Source organism: Microtus ochrogaster, assembly GCF_000317375.1.
Source record: "Microtus ochrogaster isolate Prairie Vole_2 chromosome 14 unlocalized genomic scaffold, MicOch1.0 chr14_random_1, whole genome shotgun sequence".
NCBI classification, from domain to species: Eukaryota; Metazoa; Chordata; class Mammalia; order Rodentia; family Cricetidae; genus Microtus; species Microtus ochrogaster.
Window position 1 is genome coordinate 16,310,107 of NW_004949096.1, and position 6,481 is coordinate 16,316,587.

The following is a 6,481-nucleotide window of genomic DNA, read 5'->3' on the forward strand; positions in this document are numbered from 1 at the left end:
TAGGAATGAAGACAGTAACAGGCCAAGCACAATTGGGTAGCCACAGCAACGGAGTAGATGGAAACCCATCTGTGCCTTGGCTCTGTGTCCTTAAGTGACCCATTTTCTGAGATATCAGGTATCAAGGTAGACCGTACAGCCCTGTTGCTATCCTGAGACCTCTGTCTTCTGGTTGCTGTTTTTACTGGCCAGTTAAAACAGAGAAAGTGGGGCTGAATAGGACCAGGAATCTGGAGCTGAAGCTCCTAAGGTCAAAGAAAGCCATATTTGGTGAAGCACAGAGCCTGGAATTGAGGAAGAAGGGATGCCATGTGTAGATGAAATTACCAAGCTCTGGAGAAGAGCAGGGGATGGGGAGTACACAGACCTAAGCAGGCCCAGTTTCCGGTCTCGCTAAGAATCCCAGCCTCAGTGTGCTTGCCTGCGTGTGCCTTTTGTCCCCAGGACAAGCAGCTCCAGGCAAGGCAAAGCTTCACTGTGTCCAGATCATGGTAGTCTCTTTCCAGTATGGCCAGGGAACAAGGGAATGAGAACGGGGTGGGATGGTGTTCTGAGTCCCATTTGGCTATGCCTTTGGATACCAGTGTGTCTGAGCAGTTGCATTCTATTCTTTTTTATTATTATTTATTTATTTATTAAAGATTTCTGCCTCCTTCCCGCCACCGCCTCCCATTTCCCTCCCCCTCCCCCAACCAAGTCCCCCTCCCTCGTCAGCCCGAAGAGCAATCAGGGTTCCCTGCCCTATGGGAAGTCCAAGGACCACCCACCTCCATCCAGGTCTAGTAAGGTGAGCATCCAAACTGCCTAGGCTCCCACAAAGCCAGTACGAGTTGCATTCTCTTCTGAGAAGGCTGCTCAGCTCTGTATACTCATGGACGTGGCCAATGTAATGGAACGGTGATCAAGTGCCAGCCACTACATGGAGAACAAAGGGAGTGCAAGTAAGCCCCACCCACCTATCCAAAGGAACTTCTCTATTACAGGAGAATCTTACATGCAGTATGTGATGTTAAGAACCAACACCTTGGGGGATGGAGAGATGGTTCAGAGAGCACTGGCTGCTCTCTCGGAAGACCTGGGTTCAATCCCCAGCACCCACATGGCAGCTCACAATTGTCTGTAACTCCAGTAACAAGGTCTCTGACACCCTCACATAGACACAATATACACAAAACAACAATGCACATAAAATATAAACAAATCATACATAGATAGACAGACAGACAGACAGATCCAACAGCAGGCAGCACCGGAAAGGAAGAGGTGGTGATGACTAGCTAGCTCACTGACCAGGCATTATTAGGCTGGTTTGTCTGGAACAAAGGAAAGAATTCATGACCAGGGAGAGGCAAAGATCTGGCTAACAAATGAGTGTACTGAGGGTAAGTCATAGGCTTCTAGGTTCCCCAGCCCCAGGGTGCCCAGCATACCCTAAAGCTCAGCTGTAGTCACAGAAAAACCCTTGCCAGACAGACAGCAGTGGCTGTCCTTGCCTGTATCTGTTGTGGCACCAGAAGGCCCTTCATAGTTTTTCACAGACCTCCCTCTTCAGTTTTATCTTCCCAGGCATCCTTTCCTGCATACCATATCTACTGGGTGACCTCCAGATGGGAACATGGCCTGTGTAACCCTGCTTGTATGTCTTCCCCCACATGCTTCCCTTTTTCTTAGGAGGATCCACTCCTCCGCTGCCATGTCTGCCCACTCATCCTTGAAAACACAGCTCACTCAAGTGCCAGCTCATCAGCCGGCCACATGCAACCTGAGTTCCCACAACACTGTGTTCTCTAGCTTGGCATCTCACATACTGTGCTATGTTATAGGGGTGCAGAGGACACGGTCCTTCTGAGTAAGGCTCTCTTGCTGATCAGATGGCTGCTCACCTCTATCAGTGAACCCGTAGGCTCCCACACACCATGCTCTAACCATCATCATCCCATGTTTTGACTGTGTGACAGCATCTAGAACAGATCCATCCGTTCCTTTTTGCTCTCTTTGGTCACCTCTACAGCAGCTAGAAGGATCCTTTTAAAGTAGTCATTAGATCAGGCACTCCCCCTCCTCATGATCCTGTAATCACCTCCAGACATGACTCAAGATTCAGTGTGCTAGTCAAACCGACTACATCTGGGGCTGGGGAGATGTGATCTGAGTCAAAAAAAAAAAAAAAAAAGGAACTGAGTCCCACAAATTATCCTCTGACCTCTACACTATTCATGTGACATGTACATATGCACATAACACACACACACACACACACACATACACACACGGAGAAGAAGGAAAGAATTTTGGAGGAGGGAGAAATGATTCACAGCATCTGGCCCTGACTGATACAGGCCACTCTGCCTTCTTTGGCCACCCTGGCTTCCTCCCTGTTTTTGCAATATCGTAATATAAGTCTTCCTCGGAGACTCTGAGCTTGCTGACCCTGGTAATAGAGTACTTGTGTTTTAAATTTGATGTGGCTTTCTCCCTTACTTCGTGCGGGTCCTTTGGTTCAAATGAGAATCGCTCCTGGCAGCCTCATGTGGAATAAGCCTTTCTGCCAGCCACTCTCCTTCCCCTTCCTTTTTCTTCATGTACTTGGTCACGTCCAAACAAGAGTGCTTATTGGTTATCAGTTAGTTATTATCTGTCACCACCATAGAAGGCCAGCCCCGCAAGGTCAGGGACTTTTAGCTTGCTTTTGGGTAGAGAGATTTTAACTCTAGGAGTAAGCCATAAATTCCCTGAGGACAAGCACATGTTTCAGACATTTGAATTCCCTTCTCCATCCCTTGTTATTTATAGGCAAGTCTACTGAAATGTTCTCAGGGTCTGAAGAGAATCTCTCTCTGGCAAACATCCCCACATTTATATAATTGAGGTAATCCCTCCTCCTCTGTGGGAGGTAAATTCCAAGACACCCAATGGATACTTGAAGCTATGGACAGTACTAAATTCCAAGGTCCACTATAATTTTCAACTTACATACCCATAACAACATTTAATTTGTAGATTGACTCAGATTAAGAACAACAATGATGGGGCTGGAGAGATGGTTCAGTGGTTAAGAGCATTGCCTGCTCTTCCAAAGGTCCTGAGTTCAATTCCCAGCAACCACATGGTGGCTCACAACCATCTACAATGAGATCTGGTGCCCTCTTCTCGTGTGCAGACATACATGCAGGCAGAACACTATATACATAATACATAAATAAAATTCTAAAAAGAACAACAACAATGATAAAAATAGAGCAATAATTCATACAATCAAGTTGATGTGTTCTTTCTCAGAATCCCACCCTTCTTATGATGTCAGGCCCAGCTGTGTGGGTGGAAGAGCCAGTGTCTGTGTGGTGAGAGAAGCAGAGTGGATGGTGTCAATGTTATGATGCAGCTTAGGAAGCACAATACTGAGACACTACTGACTAGTTACAGGGTGGGCAGCATCAATAGTGTGGACGCACGGACAAAGTATGATTCATATCTAGAGCACAAATTCCTCATGCTGCTCAGAATGAATGGCTACAAATTAAAAGCTTATCTTTTATTTATTTAGTACGCATGGGGGTAGGGGTGTCAGTATGCACCCATGACGTGGCATGTGTATAGAGGTCAGAGGGCAACTTTAAGAAGTCAGTTCTCTCCTTCTAACATGCGAGTCCTAGGAACTGAATGCAAGTTAGACTTCGTGGCAAATGTCTTTCTTTACCAATTGAGTCATGAATTATTTTGGGAAACTCTTCATTTAATATTTTCAGACCAAAGTTGACTGTGGGTAACTGAAACCAAAGAAAGCAAACTACAGCTAAGGGGAGCAGGCTATTTAGAAAACATCAGGAAATGATGTTAACCTATATCCTCCATTCCCAAAGATGATCCACGTTTTATCATAGGCTCTCGGAAGGTCTACCAGATCTCTGTTTCTCCAGCGGTGTATCTCAGTTGGTTAATATGTTTTGAATCCATAGATTTTGATGGAATAGAATGGTTGAGGAAATTCAGAGTGGAGAGTGGATTTTAAAGCTAAGCATTACTTTCAGCTGGGTGGATATTTTCATATCAAGATATAAATATTGTTGGTCATGGTTCCAAAGCTTTTTAAGCTCTACATGCTTCATAGATGGTCATTTTCAGAATGAATGGATGCTCTTCACAGGTAAGTAGCATGTACTGTTGGGCTCCTGTGTGCCAGTAGCTATGGTACACAGCCTTCCATGCATTGTCTCATGCAGACCTCACTGTAAGTCTAAGATCAGGGTGCTCTTGTTCGAATTATCTCTTGCCGTGAACACAAAGCTAACAAACAGCTAAACAGATGGCCTACTTCTAGAATCCTGCTAATCATTACTCTGTCAGACATTACAGGGCCAGCTAGTCACTGAAAACGCTCTCCTTGGTTCCTGTTTAAAAATAAAACACTACTTAACTGGCATTGTAATGGGAGAATTATTTTAGGTATCTAGTAGTTGTCAATGAGATGCATGGATTTTGTCCTGCTTAAAAGTTCCAGAGATGGGGGGCTGGAGAGATGGCTCAGTGGTTAAGAGCATTGCCTGCTCTTTCAAAGGTCCTGAGTTCAATTCCCAGCAACCACATGGTGGCTCACAACCATCTGTAATGAGGTCTGGTGCCCTCTTCTGGCCTTCGACATACACACAGATAAACTACTGTATACATAATAATAAATAAATATTTAAAAAAAAAGTTCCAGAGATGGCCTGGCATGGTGGCACACGCCTTTAATCCCAGTACTTGGGAGGCAAAGCCAGACAGATCTATGAGTTCAAGGCCAGCCTGGTCTACACAGTGAATTTCAGGACAGCCAGAGCTACACAGAGGAATCCTGTCTCAAAACAAAACAAAACGATTACAATAACAAAAAAGGGTTCCACAGACAGAGAGAGCCTGAGAATTACTTGTCTAGATGTGCACAGGGGACAGGGACTCCACACACACATAAACACACATGCACGCGCACATACTCATTTTGGAAGCACCCATAACTGCAACTTTCAAGAGGGCAGCTTGTTAGAAGCTATGGTTTTAGTAGAGAGGGAAGAGGAGCCCTAGCTTGGCAAGGAGAAAGATGGGGCACACGTGTGAATATCTTCTCCATGCACTCCTGAAGTCTCAACTCTCCCTCAGAGAGCTCCCCGCCCCCACCAGCTCAGTCAGGGATGGGGGGGGGGTCTGCTGATGCATTCCTTAGAAGTCATTCTCCTAGGGCACAGAACAGGTGGGGAGAATGCCCAGCAGATCTAAAAGGGTGTATGCAGAGTCCTCAGCTTCTGATCCAAGCACCAACAAAAGCTAACAAGAAGTCTCCAAGGATGACCTGGGATACAGTCTTGGCTCCTGCAGGACTTGACAGCTCACCACAGCCCTCACCTCTACCCAAAGGACAAGTGGGGCACTGTGCTGTCATGGGCCACACGTGAGCCCCTCCCTCGGCCTTGTCTTAGTCACTGGACTCCCAGGGAGAAACATCAGACCAGGAAAATAGCTGCACCCCCCTCCTAGGTACCAGCAGCTCTGCCAGCACTCTGGCATCTTGTCCATGATCTAATCATGGCCAGGGGTCAGTGAGTCTTTTTACGGGCTGGGGATTTGATTGTCTGGATGGCAGAAATTTATTCCTGCCAGGATTTCATATGCCTCAGACTTGAACCCCCTCGAGGAAAAAGAAGCAGGGCAAAGAATGGGGGATGGGGCTAAAAAAGAGGAATACACTGCAGCCTTCCAATGGCGTTCCTGCTGTGTACAGTTTCAGACTTTGCAGGCAAAATTGTGGCTAAAATATGAATGAATGTGGTTGTGTGCAGGTGCATGAATGACTGTAGTTTCTATGAATGAATGCATTTGTGATGAAGGGTGTATGGGAACCCTTGCAAGCTGGGGTAGTGGCTTGCAGGTGCCTGGCTGGCTGGAAACATCCATGAATAAAGTATCCTTATTGAAGTCTGTGAGGTTAGGTTGGGGATATGTTGGGGAGTATATGGTTTTCTCATAGCATCTGCCTTTTGTGCTGTTGCTGCTGCTGCTGCTAAAACATGAACAATTAGCGACTGTATGGTCCTCCCAGAAGTCCCAGAGAAGGGGAAACAGGCAGTCTGTTTGTCATCAGTTGAATGCTCCTCTGGTCACTAGAAATTGTCCTTTAAAAAAAAACTAGCCCCATAGCCTCCCGTATAGCCCCTGATACTCTTCCTTAGCTTAGGGGCTTAGCAAGGGACAGGTGAGTAGTGGCTAAGTAGGGATTTCTCTGACCTGTGTTCCCCCTCCCCACCAGCCTGGCAAGGAAGAATTACGCAGATTGGGTCCTTGTCTGATATACTGGGATTTACATCTGATGCCCTTCTCTTTCCCCGAAAGCTTTCAAGGAAGGAGGAACTTCCTCACTTGGGGATGTAGAGATAAGCAGAAATGATTGAGGGGAGGTGAGAATTGCAAATCAGACCTGATGAATGTGTTTAAAAATTAAGGAAGGTCCACA